The sequence below is a fragment of the Alexandromys fortis genome, unplaced genomic scaffold (genome assembly GCF_014885135.2).
Source record: "Alexandromys fortis isolate MF-2015 unplaced genomic scaffold, M_Fortis_MF-2015_v1.1 scaffold_61, whole genome shotgun sequence".
Lineage (NCBI taxonomy): Eukaryota > Metazoa > Chordata > Mammalia > Rodentia > Cricetidae > Alexandromys > Alexandromys fortis.
The window spans coordinates 7,004,277-7,021,911 of record NW_026067962.1 but is presented as its reverse complement, the minus strand read 5'-3'; the positions used below and the strand labels follow the sequence as shown (position 1 = coordinate 7,021,911).

General features: G+C 42.9%; 1 protein-coding gene across 2 annotated transcripts in view; it reads left to right on the top strand.

Moving 5' to 3' along the window:
• Nucleotides 1–17,635, top strand: part of Efna5 (ephrin A5) — a 278,621-nt gene that overhangs the window by 55,422 nt on the left and 205,564 nt on the right. The window lies entirely within an intron of this gene.

The following is a 17,635-nucleotide window of genomic DNA, read 5'->3' as shown; positions in this document are numbered from 1 at the left end:
TCTTTTTTTTTTTTTTTTAACTTAGCAATGTAACTCTTGAAATACGTTATGTAAATGATCTCCTTCAAGGTGCACTGTGTTTAAAAAGCTATGAATCGGTAGAAAATTGTTTTTAATTTACTCCGTTCTAGACACGTGACCTATCAGAAAGAAATGGATGGAGAACAGAACCCCACACAGCAGGGGCCATCTATGTCCGCACACATGTTAGCGGATGTCTGTTGCTGTTGTCTCCCCTCTCCACACACCTGCAACATCTTGAACGTTATGTTCCCTGTAATCTGGTGGTAGTCATTACATTGGCCACATTACAATTAATAACGTGCATGCCATTTCTTTATCCCCAGAGGCATGAAAATAAAAAGAGACTTATATATAATATTAAAAATACTTCCAGCAATTTTCCAGGCTTGTTACTTTTATAAAACACTTGAGATTTTATTTTTATTAGTGTAAGACACTTGGAAATGACTAACTAGCAAATGAACCTAGCGACATAATTCAAGTTTATGCTACTTGGTTAATAAAACGAATAAACTCACAGTGTTTTCCAAGGTTTTTCGTCATCATTTTTATGATTATTATGATTATTTATTATTATTTTTATCATGAAAGGAAATTGTCAAAGTCATCCTTCAAGATGTCCAGGAGATTATCTTTTGTTTGGGTAGCATTATTACTGTTTGTAGATGACTAAGCAAGTTTTGCAGGTTTTGCCAAATTACAAAGACTTTGAGGAAACTTCTTTTTGAAACTATTTTATTTCTTATTTTGCTACCGAGCTTTTGTGTCTGGAAAGTTACTTCCTTTACGTTCCATTCATAGAAGAGGATTCTGGGATCTTGGTGCAGATTCTGTTGTCTGGTAAACCCGAAATGTTTTCTCATCGTGGCTCTGCTCTGTTCTTGGCAGTTCATTCAGTAGAGGTCCGTGTGGTAACCCAGGGACTGGCTGGAACAGAACTCTGCAGCCCAGACTTTATGAAAGGCTGCTACCTGCCTGCTTCTCCTTGCTCATCTCCAGTGCTAAGGTTCTCCAGTCTTGTCGTCCTCCATAAGCAAGCAGCGTGCTCTCCCCTGAATCTTTTGTGGACTATTTCTGTACGGGCTTGACAGTCACCAGTTAGACATGGGTTCCAATCAAGAGAGGTATTTTGGATCCACGTTTTAATCTTTTTGATGATATTTTAATTAGTATGTTTGCTTACCACTATTTTTCTTGTACAGGTTATTGGTGATTGCCTATTTTAATAACAACTAGGCTTTTCTAGTTGTAAGAGTTCCAGGTCCATGGATAGATGACCTTGACTGACATTCTTCAGTGCCGTGCTCTTTTCTGATTCTGTAGACTTGTATTATGCTACCCTAATATGAGTCGCTATAAAAGACATAGAATAATACAATCAACCATGCAGATATGTGATCTGGAAAGTTTACCACCTAAGAAACATCAAAACGAATAAGGTAAATCTAAGCATAGTATAAAACCTCACAACAGTTTTCGTACACATGCTTATGCCTAATGTCCAGAAGCAAATGCGTAGACACTGCCTTTCAGTTGTTAATACTGGAGAATTATAGAGTGCATCTTACAATTCATTGTTGATTTTTGAGTAGAGAGGATCCATTTGAAGGGTATGCATCAATCGCTGGCAACTCCCATGGTTTATTACATCACCATTAATGTCAGGATTGCTGCATAGCTGGGGGACAGAAGCAGTTACTCACTTGGTTTCTTAATACGAAATCCAGTAAAGATGATGACTCGAAGTCACTGCTCTATGTACGTTTATTCCTTCATCGCCACAAAAGTGCTCTTTGCTACTAATCAACTCAAGGACTTGGGGTTGGGCTCCATTAGACTAGCTAATTAGATTGCGATCCGATGCTGGAAACCGCTGTCAGAGCCCTGGTCTGCTCTCCCACCAACGCTTATGGTTGATACCAATCCAAAGGTCAGTGTGCATACAGTAGCTCACACATGTGTCCATCCTCCCTCCTTCTTCCTAAACAAACAAACTCAGATTCTATGCCCTGCCAAAAAATATGTGTAATTAGAAACTAGAATTCTTAAAGGTTAAAAAAAAAGTCTAAGGAAGACTGAACCTTCTAGATATTTCTGTTCATGAAATAGACTAAAGAAAGCGTGACGGTACCCTTCAACAGTGGTTCTCAACCTTCCTCACACTGCAACCCTTTAATACGGTTTCTCTGTTGTAATAACGCCTGACCATAAGATTATTTTAATTGCTCCTTCATAACTGTGATTTTGCTACTGTTAGGAACCATATTGTAACTCCGTGTTTTCTGATGGTCTTAGGTGATCACTGGGAAGGTCGTTTGAATCCAAAGGGTTACCCACAGGTTGGGAATCACTGGCCCTGACAATGGTTTGAAAGATCCCGGATATAACCAGTTTCCTTTTATTATAACAAAGACCAAACTAAGTCAAGGCTTGAACATATTTTATTTCCTCACGCGTGTACTTTTTATGAGCATGGGTCTTTATAAGTCATACATGATTTTCCATAGAGAGAGCAAACACTGCATTTGGTTCACTGTGCACAAAACAGCTAGTAATTTTCATTTGTACTTACTTATTGCATTGAAGCTATTTTAAGCATCCACTTCTGTGGTATGTTTTGTTGTTTGTTTGTTGTTTGTTTTCCGTAGTCTTTCTTAAGCTGTAGTGTTTTCAGGAGGGTCTTTATGTCATGATTTTCTTCCCCTGGACTCTGGCCTCCTCTGCGTGGCAGAGCGATAGAGCTGTGTTGCTAGGCAGAGTTCCTCCAGGCAGCTCATGCTGGGCTTCATATCTGTCATTGCCCCACTTTCCTGTTTCTGTGAGGATGGAAATGATTTGAGACAGAATATCATTGGGAATAGGCTCCCAGCTAAGTACCCAGGTCTCCCGATTCTCCATTGAGCCATCAGGAGTGTCTCCGAACAGCGCCCGTGGTATTCTTGGCACGCTAGGCTCAGCGGGAATAACACTGAAATAGCAAGGATCAAAACCTACATTGCTAGGAAATTCTCTGCTTGCTATATGACCTGTTTTGTCTTCCAGTTTTGATTGTGTACAGTGCCACTATGGGAGGCTTGGGGCTGCCATGGCGATGCCAGGGAGAAGCTAGGAGATGCGAATGAGATTAGCCGGTGACACAATTGGATCGTTAAAATCATGGAATTGTATCAGAAACTAGGGACTTTGACACTTGAAGCATTAACAAAGAAATCAGAAGTAATTCTATTTTTTTTTTAGTCACAAAATTAAAGGCAAACATTTTTAAAATGCGACAGTTTCTGTGACAATTCAATGGCAGCAGGCCGATGCCAGGAAAGGGATGGAGTGGCCCCAAGGAGTCTGTTCGCACAAAGATGAGGCGTCCTGTGGGGTCTCCGTAGTGGACAGAAACGACGGATCCTTTTCATTTTTACGTAACGTGTTCGGCTACGTACGAGAATTAGCAGGATCTCGCAAGTGGGATGCTATGTGTTCATTAGGCTTTTCAAAATGTCTGCCGGGCTGTGGACCTCATAAAGAGAGGCGGGCGCAGCGTGGGAGCCTGGCCTGCCCAGCGTGTCTGTAAATGCACCTCTCATGATATGCCTGAAAACCCTCGATATTACAATAACGCTAATAAGAATGGAAAACTCTGAATTCTCTATAGATGCATAAAGACGTGTAATTTCTCTGTGGCCTGAATAACTCTTTGAATTGCTGCCCTGGCCCTTTGAAAGGAGGCGGCTCTACTACACCGCTTTGTGTGCCTTTGAACATATTGCTGACTATTTTAAGAACAGAAATAATAGACGAGAATTTAACTTAGGGTGCCACTTTGAAGGGCAGGTGGGATTCCCTTCCACACCTTCCCCTGGTTTTCCCCCCTTCCCATCGTACTGAACACTGCTATCTAACCGTGCTTCTTCAGTGAGAGGTGATCTTGTTGCTGAATAAAATTAAACGGTAATACACTTTTTCACCTATTCAGGCGCCTCCACCTTTTGGTTCTGTCCCTTTGAGAATGGTAAATTGGATTTGTTATCGCGACCTTTCAAGAGGCCGCCATTCAGTCGTCTTATTTCAGTTGGCGGCAGGCGAGGCCAGGGGTGGTCTGAAGAGTTTGTAGGCAAGGCTGAAGGACTGTGTGTTTGGAATATTTCGGCCTTGGACAGCAGGGGAAGTGAGTACATCACGGGTACATTTGGAGAGAGATAATTCCGACAGTGACCTCTCTGGCAAATGCGCTTGACGGAGTGGCTACCAGGCGAGGCGCCTGAGCCGCAGCCCCTACTCCCAGATGGGCTTGGGGATGATTTAGCGCCCCGTCTCTGTGTGAACCAGGTTCGGGGGTGCTTGCTGTGTTTAAGCCCTCTTCTGCTTAGGAATTATTATTATTTTTTTTTGATGTGGATCTACTGTTACTCCTGCCACTAATGTCAAGAACCAGAGGAGCAGGATGAATGAAGGCCAAGTCCCGGGAAGACAGGAAGGTGGCCAGGGTTGGTGTGACAGACAGCTAGTCTCAACGACCCAGTTCGGAGATAATTTTAACCATGACAGAGTTTGTTTCTTGCTGAAGCGGATGGAAATGACTGGTAGTAAATTTTCATCGCTGTTGTTTCTTTGGGGTTGGATGCTGGTGTAAATCCTATACCCAGTCTGCAGGAGAGCAGCCCAGAGTGCGTTTTATCAGAGGTGTGGAGAGGATAGCCCTTTAATTACATCGTCTGCTTTCAGTTTCTGTACTTATCTGCCGCTTGATTGTTTAATACTTTTTATGGAAGTTACTGTAGCTATAGATAGATACGCATGGCATATAAAAATGCATGTTTCACGGGGAGAAATACGACCCTCAGAAATCGACGCCTGAAGAGAGGGCGCAGCAGATTTGTGGTGCATCCATTTAATATATATATTACAATCAGGAGTTAAAATTAGAAGCTACCCGTTCTGAATAAATTGTTCCACTGACTGAGAATTTATGAAGTTGTAGAAACAGATCATTGTGAATAAGCTGACTCCGGGAGCCAGCCTGGGGTCATCGTTTCACCAGGGTAGATGAAGGCTATGGGCACAGCATCAAGGTGCTTCTGCTCACTGGGGGTGAGCCCAGCTGTGGCATTGAGCCAGTATCATGTGCAGCGGTGAGTCACAACAATCATGGCGTATACAGCCATGTGCGCCAATTCCCTGATCCGAGGGAGGTGTCTTTACCCTGGGAAGCTGTGAGTCTTCTGCTCATGGCCTCCCCACCTTGTGACGTGAAGGGAGCAAAAGGAACGTTTTGCACAGAGCATATTCAGCTGAAGTAGGCCTTCAAATGTCCTGCCTGCACCAAATATAACGTTCGAAAGCATGCCCGGGTGATCCAGGTGGAAGCCTAGGGGTTTTAGTCTCTTCCTATGATAGATAAGACTTAACCCTTTGAACCGTGTATGATTTAGGTCTCAGAACCCGAATCGGGCCTCTGTGTCTTGATCAAGTCTCTTTGTATAGTTGCCTATGACAATATGACATGAATTGCCAAGTGGCTTTCGAAAATGCAGAGCTGTCTGTGGACCAAGAAGCAAAAATTCTCGGAGGCAAGCAAGGCACCTAACAGCTAAATCCATCGTTGAATTTTTGAAACCCTCGCTGCAGGGGAAGTTGCGTGATTATTTAAATACTGCTTCTGCTTCGAAATGAACCGTGGAAGCAGCAATGTAGCATCGCTAGACCTCCTTAGAGCGCACGTTGGGCTCTATTTGTCTTGACGTGGCTGAGCGTCGCTTTCCTTCTCGGTGATGAATTTTAAAAATTCTCTGAAATTTCCCGAGCAGATGGAGAGAGTAGATGGCTTGGACGACCAGGCGCTGGCAGCGTCTCTGCATTTTGTTGTGAAGGTTGCAGCTTTGAGAAGGAAGAGGGTAGGAGGGAACTCGGAGCCATAGGAGGAACCTGGTTGGTCTAGGTCTTTTTGTAGACACGGGCAAAACAAAATAGCCCTTTGACATTTAGGATTTATGGTTTTTTATTTCGTGAAATCGAAGCCCCCTCGCACACACCCACACATGCCTCTTCCTATCCCATGTCACCTGCAGAATAGTTTTTTTTTTTTTTTTTGAGAGCTGGAGGAAGAAGAAGCTGAGGCACAGGAGGAAGAGGAGTGGAATGAACTTGTAGGGGAAAAATTCAAGTTCAGCTACCAGATGTCATCAGTGTCATGGTGATTTAAAATGGAGCAACAGATTGTTTCTATTGTCTGTAACACAGGTTAGTACAATTGAAACAGTTGGGGAAAAATGATTAGTTTTAAAAGTTTGTACATTCAGTAGCTGGAAAGTAAACTAGGCAGCGTTGTCCTAAATGATGTTTGTAAGGTATGGATTAGCTGGGCTTAGGCTCAACCGAAGATGTTTGGGGAAGAGAAGAAATGGGCAGAGCTCTCTGCAGAAGGCAGAGGGGCCACTTTCTGGCTGCTTTCTCTAAGTGTGTGTGATGAGCTTCCTGCTGGAGAAGGGGAGAAAGCTCACACACCCCTCTCAGTTTTTAACCCGATAGGTTATAGTCATAGTGGTGTGATTAGAAGGGCTTTTGTTTTGTATTTTAGGATATAAATTTCATATTGGCTTTCATGGAATTGGGAAACTTAAAACATTGCTCATGTGATGATGGTACTAACTCTTATCATTACATTAGACCTTTCATTTAAAAAAATACTTGGAGAAAGACTGGACAGAAAAACAATCTATGTCATGAAAGAAGGGATAAAAAGTTCCTGATTAAGAAACTGACAATGGAGAAGAAAGCACTGCTATTTATAGCATCGACAGACTTTGGAAAAAGCCTCCCATCCATGACATACATATTTAGAGGGGGGAGATAGATGTTGTGCTCCAGGAGGGTCAGAGAATGTCATCTGCTGTGCAGGTTGTACTTGGTGGCTGTGGCATTACTCAGTAGGCTCAAGAGACAACCAACGGTTATCATCTTGGTTTTACGGAAGAGTATTTGGAGATGTTGTGTAGCTTGCCAGAAGTATCTACCAAGGATGTGGTTCGGGTGGGCATTCTACCACACCGAATTAGTATCCCTGTGCATGCCCTCACGTGTATGTGTGCATGCATGCGTGTTAGTTGGCGTGTGCATCTGATTGGGCAGCAGAGTAGGAGCCTGGACTTCACAGCAACAGAAAGCCGAGCAAGTGGATGGATAGATGGATGAGTGACAGGGAAGGAGGAAGGCGTTGTTTCTGAATCAAGTGGATTCATTGGCTCGTGTCCTGGGAAGGAAAGAACTGTTCCCAGAGTGAAGGCCAGTGCTACCCTGTGCTTTACTCCGCTTTAGAAACTTGGGTGCAAGCAGCTCACGAGTGAGAGAGAGTTCTGATGTTCTCGTGTGATGGGTTGATCATACCTGAGTTTGAGAAGGAATTTCTTAAAATTCATACGAAGATGTATTGTATTAGAGACCTGCAGCCGCTGTTCACTGGAGTATGTGGAGTTGCTTGGTTCCTGGTGTATGGGTCGTGGCAGGGTTGGTGGAGTCTGGCTCTGCACGGACTCGCACCAGATTCCGACCCGCAAGTCCCGTCTTCTCTCGTCTGTTTCTGATCACCGTCTCACCTTGAAGGGCCCTGAGTGATACTGTATAGGAAGCTGGAGTTTTATTAAAATGGGAGCGCTCTTCTGTCCTTTAGAGAGCTGTTTTATTCGGTGCCAAGAGCAATAGAAACACTTCCCTTCCCCCTGCTTCCTCTCAGTGCCCCATACTGGCTTTACAAGGAGGGAAGAAAGCCCCTTATTGAGGACAATATTGAAGGGAAGAGAGGTCAGGGCAGGCAGGCAAAGGAAACCCTTGTCAGAACAATACATTCTCTGTGTTATTTAAAATAGTGTGGGACTTTAATTCTCAGCTGAAGCCCAAAGCCCAGCCTCCTGAAATATGTATAGAACAGCAGAACCACTTTTGAACCCAAGAAAGGATGAAGGTGCTGGCAGTGAGCCACACTGAAGCCTTGGGATGAGAGTTTGAAGGTGGAGTTTGGGGGGGGTGGAGGGCAGAGGTCACCGAGGCAACAGGATGTACCATTTGCAGCTGGTAGGTCAGCTTTAACCACCCCCCACACCTCCACTTAGCTTGAGTTTACTGCTGCTGTAGGCTTCTCTTGGTTATCATGACTACTACTATCTGCTAACAGTGCAATTTTTTGTTGTTATTAGTGTATGGAGATGATAAAGACTTAAGGAAATTATCAAATAAAGGTTTACAGCCATTTACCTCATTCTCCTGACCGGTAACTGTCTCCAGCATGCTGAGTTATGGTCTCTGCCTGACGTACATTCAGAGCTGATCCACGGTGTCTCACGTGTGCTCTGCTTCCTAACACCCCTAAGAGGCCTTAGGGGTGGAAGGGGAGGATAGGAATACTGAAACCACATCCCAGCAGCTGCCTCTCGTTAGCTCTGCACCCCCCTCCCCAGCTTTCAGACCGTATAGGGGCGCCTAATGTGTCCCACATGCTCTCCTCCCAGTGCCTCCGCGGTCCCTTCCCTTGTTGCCCTATGGGATGGACAGCAAATAAAGACTTAACTAGCTTGACTCATTGAGGGCACTATCATTAGGGTGCCGGTGTGCAACAGGTTATGGGTGGGAAAGAGTCAGATGGTTGCTTGTAGCCTGAGCGGGACTAATAGCCACATCTTAGATACCATTAGACTTGTCAAGGTATCCTTCATTTAAGTCATGAAAAATGGCGCACCAGCGAGACTGTAAGCCCCTGATGGACTCCCATGCTTTGGTGGGTGAATGGTTTTTCCTGAGGGTTCATATCCCACAGTCTAGGGAGTTACAACAGCTCTTTTCACTTACGTTCTGCCTCTGGTTTAACCATCCTTGGCACGGCAAACGCAACAGTCCCAAGACGCTTCCCACCATGGATTCAGCAGACAGGAGTGGTAACGGCTACTGTTACTTTCATTTTTTTTTAAGCTCAGATGTTTTCTTGCACGTGCTCCCCATGTCATCCTTCCTGAGTTATTTATTAATTTGTTAGTTCATTTTGATAACATCAAGGCCAAAGAAGGCTCAGAGGGCAGACACGAGACTAAATTACGTTAGTTTCTTTTGCAGAAAGCAGAGCACTGTTTCGCGAAGCTCTTCGTTTCTTATGGTTGCTGAGAAGTAAGACGTGAAATTCACAGACATCTTCATTTTGTGACTTTTAAAATATGGAACTGGTCCAATTTAAGCAAAAAAAAAAATCAGGACTGGGATTAGTGAGAAGGAACAGCTCTATAGATGTGTAGCCCTCAATTTATCACTCAAGAGCTAAGATTGTCTGGATTTCATTGCGTATACGTGCAGTACCATTGGTCCGCATCCCCTAAGATTCGAGAAGTGTCTGCCCTTCACCTTGAGGAAGGAATAGCTGAATGAGTCCCCACAAAATCACCTTGCCCTGCCGAGCCCGCTTTAGAAGTGATAGTCTTTGTGAAGTGACGGATCAGCCTCTCTCAGCAGCCTGCTTTGAAAGGTCACTGTCTCTCGCAAAGTAGATTAGCTCGCTCTGTTCTATGGGCAGGAACCACTCCGCAGCTCCGTAAAACCCAGCGCAGCAAGGAAATTTCTGCTGTCGTCTTGGCTTGCTCTTGTAAAAGAAATTTCATGCCCACAAGTTTTCGCTTCCTTAACATAAGTCACACAGTTCCTCATGGGTAGGGAGCGTTAAAACAACGCACCCTGCATTTCTCTGCTCTTAATAACCGCAGTTTACCAAACAGGAGAAACCTGCATGGAAAGACTGCTGATGAAGTTGGTGATGTAATCCCTTTCAGGTTTGGGGGTACTAGGAAGTGGGTGAACCACAGTGGCGCCTGAGCTGAACTGCTGTTTGGTGGAGTGAATGAGTAACCTTTCCTTTGGCGCATATGTGTTTTGGAAACAGGGTCTGCTCTCCTAAAGTACGGCCCATTAATCTTGGTTATGTGTTAACCTTCCTGTATCAGAATGATTCCATATTGTTACTTAGAAGGGCCTTGAAATTTGTAGGAAAATGAGAAATATGTTTTATGACATATTCTTGAAGACCTATGATTTATTCTGTGTATTTTATCCAGTCTAAGCAGAGAAAAAGAATAACCTTCCTTCCAGGTGTCTAGGAAGGGGAAATTCTGGTTCGGTCTGCTTAGTTCTTTAAACGATGGAGCAGTTATAAATGCCTTCATTACAAATGGTTCTGAAATGCCACAGTCCTTACAAGACCAGGGCTGCTAGAGTAGGGTGAGTTTTCTCAATGAACCAGGACCCTCATTAAGAACACCAGCGACACAGCTCTTTGGCAAGGCTGGGATGCACTCTGGAGCCTATGAGTCTGTAGGTTTAACTGACTTCCTTTTTATGACTTTCCCCAGATGGCTGGTTCTCCTGCCTCTTGCCAATATTGAGGATATTTTTTTTAAAATCCCAAAGCCCAGAGCCTCTAGGCATTATGTTCTTATAATTAGTGCTCCTTCCTTCCTTCCTTCCTTCCTTCCTTCCTTCCTTCCTTCCTTCCTTCCTTCCTTCCTTCCTTCCTTCCTTCCTTCCTTCCCTCCCTCCCTCCCTCCCTCCCTCCCTCCCTCCCTCCCTCTTTGCTTCCTTGTGACCATTCCTGTTCTCTGCCAATCTGTGATCTCTGGGAGCTTGCTCTAGGATTACTGGACCATCTCTCCCCTTTCTTCTGTGTAGCCTAGAACCTACCTGAGATTTCTTGTTGGTTCTAGATTAGCAACCTGACTTAATCACAAAGTAATGCCTCTTTTATCCTGACCAGCCGGGTTTGGTGAGGACACCTGACCCCACTGCTATACCTTTAAGAAAAGTGCATGTACTAACTGATGTTTTCATTTTACCTAAATATTCTTTTGTTTGGTTCCTGTTATTTGAGGTTTCTAAATGTTGACCAGAAAAAGAAAAAAAAAAAAAAAAGACTGCCAATCCTACTTCCTCTTCTCAAGGCAAAAAAGACTCTTATTTCCATGTTTGATCCACAGTCCAGAGAGATGAATTTCTCTTTCGACACGACTGTTTTGTTGCCAGTGTGTATACACTGCCAGGCCTCTTTAGGGCCAGTATCATTCCAGACCTTGCCTACGCCCCTTAATAACACTCAGAGTTGGGGACACTTAGTAAAAAGCAGCGGTCGAGATAACAAAGTGACGTGACTGTCAGTTTTCCACATTTAACTCATGTTAGGATACGGTGGAGGGCTCCTTATTGAATGTGTTTTTGCTCTGCGTTCTGTAAGTAATGCACGCATTTCCTGAGCAATCATAAATTCCTTTGCCTCCTCTGTGAACCCACATCTCTTTCTCAAGATTAACGAGGGGTTAAATCCGATGCAATGCTCATTACTGGTGTTCAGTAACTTCAGAAACATTTAAATACGTGCATTAGGGCTAGACGGGGAAAATAGTTGATTCCTGGAAAGCTACAGCTTGCTCTGTGCGAGAGCACAGGGTTTGAGAAGACATCTAGTGTTTAGTGACCAGGCTGCCACACAGTTTGCTGTCTCGGCCAATCATCCTGCATCGTCAGGCTCACAGGACAGTAGGATAGACCCCAGATTATCTCATTCCTATATCAGCTCACCCAAAACACAAAGAGAAAGCACAATTAAGGCACAGCACCCAGGACAGTGTCTGCTGACGACTAAGTGTCACTCCGTTAAGGCGCTTCTCTGACGTTGTATTTTAAATGCCCTTAGTTTGTTTTGCTTTTTAAGTTTTTATGTGGTTTTGAAACTAAGTCTTGCTGTGTGACCCAGGCTGGCCTGGGACATAGGATTCTCCTGCCTCAGCCTCTCAAGCACTGGTGTTATATTATTAATGTACTCTTTGTTTTTTAATTGTTCTGTTTTGTTTTGTTTTTGTTAAGAAGATCATTGTCTTATCCCTAAATTGACTGAATATCTAATATTAGTTTGCTGTCCTACTTCCTAACCTGTACACTGTTTTTTTTTTAAACGTTGCTTTTCCAGTATAGCTTTCATTTCTCCAGCCTTGAAATAATTGTGCATTTTAAAGCAATTATCAGTGAAGACTGAGGAATGAATTACCTTGCCCTTCCTGATGCTCTGCTTTGTGGCTGACACAAATTCTCCAGGCATCTCCACAGTAGCTGCGAGAGCTAAGGTGAAGGGGGAATTTATGAGGAGGTATATGCTCTCTAACTGGTTGGGCCAAAAAATTGTGCAAAGCCAAGGATCCCCTCTTCTTCTCCCTGGGAATATAGTACAAAGGGACCTTTTAAAATATTAATCATGTAATAAGAATGTACTTACTACAAAACAATCTAAACCTTTTTAGAAGTTACTTTGGAATTCTGTCTGCGTCTCTCTAGGGCAAAGAGTTTTCCAAGTTTGTTACATACTAAATATAAAGCCTCCTAGCTTTAATACTTTGCATCTACTCGTTTGAAGGCATTGCTGGTTCGAACTCACTTTTCTCGGCTCTCATTAGTCTAGACAGAAGGAATCTCATTTTTGCTTTTTTTTTTTTTTTGCTTTTTATCTTTTTTTGAGATTATAATACAATCACATCATTTCCCCCTTACCTCCCTTCCACTTCTCCCATGTACCCTCTCAAATTCTCTCTCAAATTCATGACTTTTTTGTTATATTTGTAGGTATGTATGTATACTCCTAAATATATAAATATAGCCTCTTCAGTCTGTATGATTTACTTGTATGTTTACGTTTTGGGGGCTAACCATCTGGCATTGGATAACCGATTGGTATGTTCTTCCTTGGGAAGACGATTCCTCTTCCTCAGCCCTTCAGTTGCCTATGGTTCTTGGTGTATGGTTGTGGCCTCCTGGGCTTTCCCCATCCACTCTAGAATGCTTATTAGTGTCATCTTAACTTAGGTCTTGTTTAAGCAGCCATGTTGTTGAGGCTTCATGGGTATAGTCTCTGACTTTGCTCCGAGACACAGTCTCATGCCGTGCTCCCCGACTCTGTCTCGTGCAATCTTTCCGCCCCTTCTTCTACAATGTTCTCTGAGCCATGTGGGAGCATGCTGTAGAGGTATCCTTACTGACTGAGTTGTAGATGTACCCATTCCACAGCTTTTCATTCTGCTTGGCTGTGGTTAACTGCAATGGTCTCCATCGCCTAGTGGGAACTACACTTCTCTGCAGGCCTAAAGATACATATTTAGAATTAGTTTCTGTCGTTGGAGCCTTTCCCTGTCTTGACCAGAGTAGTCTCTCTTCTCTGGACTCTTTTTGGCTCTTCAAAGGTGGGGGTTAGCGTTTCAGATGGAATACCAGGTGCAAGCATGCTTTGTATTTGAGAATTAAAAGGAAAACATTTCTAAATTAACCTCACTAATTACCTTCAACTTATTGCTGGCATTGGGACCACAGCAATATATGGTTGTAATCTTCCATAAACAGTCATCACTGGCCAGCGGTTCCTCTTCTGGGGTTGTAACTGTCATCGTGAAGCTCATTGATCATCCTCCAAGTGTAATTTATATTCATTTCCCCTAAATGTGTGCCATTACAGTTGCCCACACTGCAGCTTTGGTGCCTCTGTTCTGTCTGTTCACACAGCCCTGTGAGGTCTTACTGTAATTCATCTCTTGTCAACTTGGCGTTCGTTTCTCTTTTGTCACCTTCAAACCTTGACTTACGTCGACTTCCTCTGGGAAGCAGCCTGGGATTAACCCTGGCTGAGCACTGAGCCTTCGTGTTTGATATCAAGATGGCATCAGAGAAACTTTATCCCCCCACAATCTTCCGGGCTGCAATGCTCTTTCTTGAGTCTGGCTTATTCTTACTCACTGGACTTGGGAGGTCTCACACAAGCCAGGGAAGTTCTCCACAGGGCCTAGCACCGTGGGCTGTAGCTGCCACGCTCAGTTTTGTCCAGGTACCTTCCTAGAGGTCGCCTCCCCCTGAGTGTGTGGCAGGCACTTGCTCAAAGGTGTTTCTAGAGATAAGGCTGTCGCTGGCATTGCTAGTAGCGTCACGATGGTAAGATTGAGTCCCTGAGATCTCCATGGCACTGTCACTGGGATGAAGATTTTACTAGAAACATAGTTTAGCAATTATGTTTTCTTCCTCATTAAATCTCTGAAGTTTTGTTACTCGTTTCATAAGTATTTCTTTTTCAGTAAAATATTCAATAAATCTTTCTAGAGCGCAGTGGTAGTCATTGCTACATGCTACCAAAGATTTTATATGGGGTTCTGGCTATCTCCAGTGTATTTCACTCTACTTGATTAATAGTTAGAAGGTCCAAAAGTCAACAGAATATAAAAAGAAACAGATCAAGAAGCCTTGTTTTCCATCCTGCCTTTATTACTACTCTATTATTACTGCATCACACCCCGAGGGGAACCAACTCTTTCTGCTTCTTGAGTAGTCTACATTTGTGCAAACACATACGTGTAATAGTATTACAATCCTGACTTCCTTTCCAAGAGATTATCCATATTCAGAGCGTATTACTTCCTATTGTGTCTTGCTTTTTAAAATTGGAGATCTGCCAGGTGGTGGTGGCACACACCTTTAATCCCAACCCTTGGGAGGCAGAGGCAGGCGGGTCTCTGTGAGTTCGAGGTCAACCTGGTCTAAAGAGTGAGTTCTAGGACAGCCAGAGAAAACTTGTCTCAGGGAAAAATGAATGAATGAATGAATGAATGAATGAATAAAGGGAGATCTTTCCCCGTTAGCAGTTGGAGGGCTCTGTCTTTATTCATCCTAACTTCATGCTGTCCTGCAGTGTGGGTGTCTTATAGTTTGTTTAAGTAGTACTCAGTGGCAGACTCCTGCAGCGCTTGGCTGTGTAATGATGCTGTAGTTGATGACCCGGTGCACAGATCATTTCAGCTTCATGGCCTTTATATTCTGTTCCCCTGCCCTCCTCTTAGACCACCAGAAAACCATGTATGCATATTATTATATCCTTAAGATATTCACAGTGACCTTCCAATTAGAGAAACAGTGCCTTGAAAATGCCCCAAGTCTGAATTATCTGTGTTCCCTAAAAGGCTCAATCATGAGCTCCTCCTTGCAGCAACTTATCTAAGGGATTGAGCTAAAAAAGAGACTGCATAGAATTTAGAGGAAGCACCCCACTGTCAAATATAAGTAGTCAAGCTATGTGGAGTTTTACTAGTGAAATATTTTTTAAAATGGACTTATGTTATTGGTTAATTTAAAGAAAAAGAATGAAAGTATTATATTGATATTTAAAAGTAGAAAATTTAAGTAAAATAGTTGAGCATGAAATTCATGTCATAGAATATTGTTTTGGGCCCATAACTATTCTGAACTCTGACCCGAGAGAGCCAGCTATATGTTGGCCTGTGTGTATTTGTGGGTGCAGGAGTTGCTTTGTGGGGACAGTTGCAACACACAACATTCCAAAGGAAAGCTTGTAAATATTTTTAATAGAAATTTTATTGGCATAGATTTATTATCTAGAGAAATGAGTTTAATAAGGAATTTTTGTGAAGTGTGCCATGTCCTTTAATGGTATTCAACCCTATCATCCTCCTCCCTTGTTGTTTTCATTATCTCCCCTAGACAACACTGTTTCTAATTTCATTTCTTATAAAAAGTGTAAAATTTTCAATTTTATTCTTGTCTTTCTTTTCTTTTGTAGTTCCTATTGTATCTCATTTTATATATAGTGTACTGGCCACGTTGAACCCTGAACCAGCCAACCTTCCTATTCTCCTCCCTTCCTTCTTCCTTTCCTGACACGGGGTCTCATGTAATGTAGACTGGCCTTGAACTTCCTATGTGAGGATGCAGATGACCTTAAACAATGACTCTTCCTGCCTCTACCTCCCAAGTGCTAGGATTACAGGCATGCACCGTTATGTCTAGCGAACTGTGGTTTTCCAGAGATTAATGGAGACCTAGTCTTTTCATAACATTTCATTTATTCTATTCATAGATAAATTCAGCTTATTTTTTTTACCCCTGCTTCTTGTGTTTACATTGTACACACAAATTATTCTGGATAGGTTGCTCAAAATAGTGCCAAACCCAGTAGAGTAATTCGGTGGGGGAAAATACTTGGCTCATCTGGTTCCCGATTGGTAAAATGAAGATAATATAATATCTTCCCCTGGATGTTACAGAGAGAAGCTTCATGGATGTGAATTGCCTAGAGTGGTATTTAATTGTGGTAAAATGCCCAGACAACAGAAGTACTATATGTACTTTTCAACATAATCTATTGCTCTATGATTTTCTTATGCATTTGGGGGCTGTTTAAGGGTTATTAGAAATGGGTAGATTATTCAGATGATATCTAATGACCCTCTCATGCAAAACTAGAAAGGTGACTCTAGACGGGTAGTCTGTGCCCTGGGGTTACTCCTGAGTTTTTACGTCTGCTCACCACCTCCCTCCTTTCCTGGCAGTCTATTAGGAATTCTGCAGAGGATACACTTCTATCAGCACGTTATCGGGAGCTGAAGAATTTTCAGTTTTCTGCTCTCTCAGTGCTTGTAAAAATTGAATATATATCGCTTCCCCTTTATCATGTTCAAAATCTCTGGTTCACGGTCCGTTGAAATTCATCTTGTTATATTCAGAATGCGTCTCTGGGAAGCCGTGGCAGGACACAAGGCCCGAGTCCACTCACTTCTCCGGGTTTTTGCTGCAATTCCTGTGCTACACTGTTACTTGGAGATATTTTGTTTTAATCTCCCGTTCCTTTTCTCTAGCCAAGTTTTTTGTTTGTGAAAAGTAATATTTTTTCCCGAGCTATATTCTGCGTGATACAATATGGCTGAGTTTCAAGATGTTCCCTCAGCTTTTGTATCCAGCCACTAATTCAGTGCTATGCAAAAAAATATATATATAAAAAAATCCCTACTGATGTTTGTGGTGATGGGTCAGTGCCAGTAGGAGGAAATGATTTTGAGGAAGATGAATCCATTTCCAAGTAATGCTGGCTATGTCAGAGCTTATGTTGGAATTGGTGAAGTTGCCTGATAGGAACCAAATCTGACCGAGAGGGCTGTGTGTGCTGTCTTTGCCTCCTCATATAGACCCTATGGTGTGTGTGTGTATGTAGAATACAGTTTTACTTTGATAGTTAATTTTAGTTACCCCTTTAGAAGAATTAATATTATTTTTTATTGTCCCAATTGGGAATTATTTTTATCCCTGTTGGATCTTTGAAACAACAGTCCCAAACCAGCTTAAAAATAACACGATATTATTTCCTAGAATATTTTCTATGTGCTTGGCAGGCAGTTTAGCTGTGTTGTCTCATTTAATCATTGTTCCGGCCCTGGAGGAAGCAAGTGTTATTAACTCCAATGTACAGGTAAAGAAATAAGCTCAGGGAAGTCGAGTGGCTTGCTCGTGGCCACACAGTTACTGGTGCCAAAGTTGATGCGGAGTCTTGATTTATATACATTTCAACGTTTTATTGAGTTTCTGGTTGGTGCGGAGGTACCAGTGAGAGTTTGCCTTACAACTGTTACTTCAGGTTTCTTTCTCCTTTACGAGTATGACGCCCTCAGCCGTGACAGACAGCAGTGTGCCGGTTAGGAGTCTCTCCTAGTCTGCTGTGGACAAGGGTGGGCAGGAGAATCTTATCAGAACCCGTCAGTCACACATATCTCCTCTTGCTGGGAGA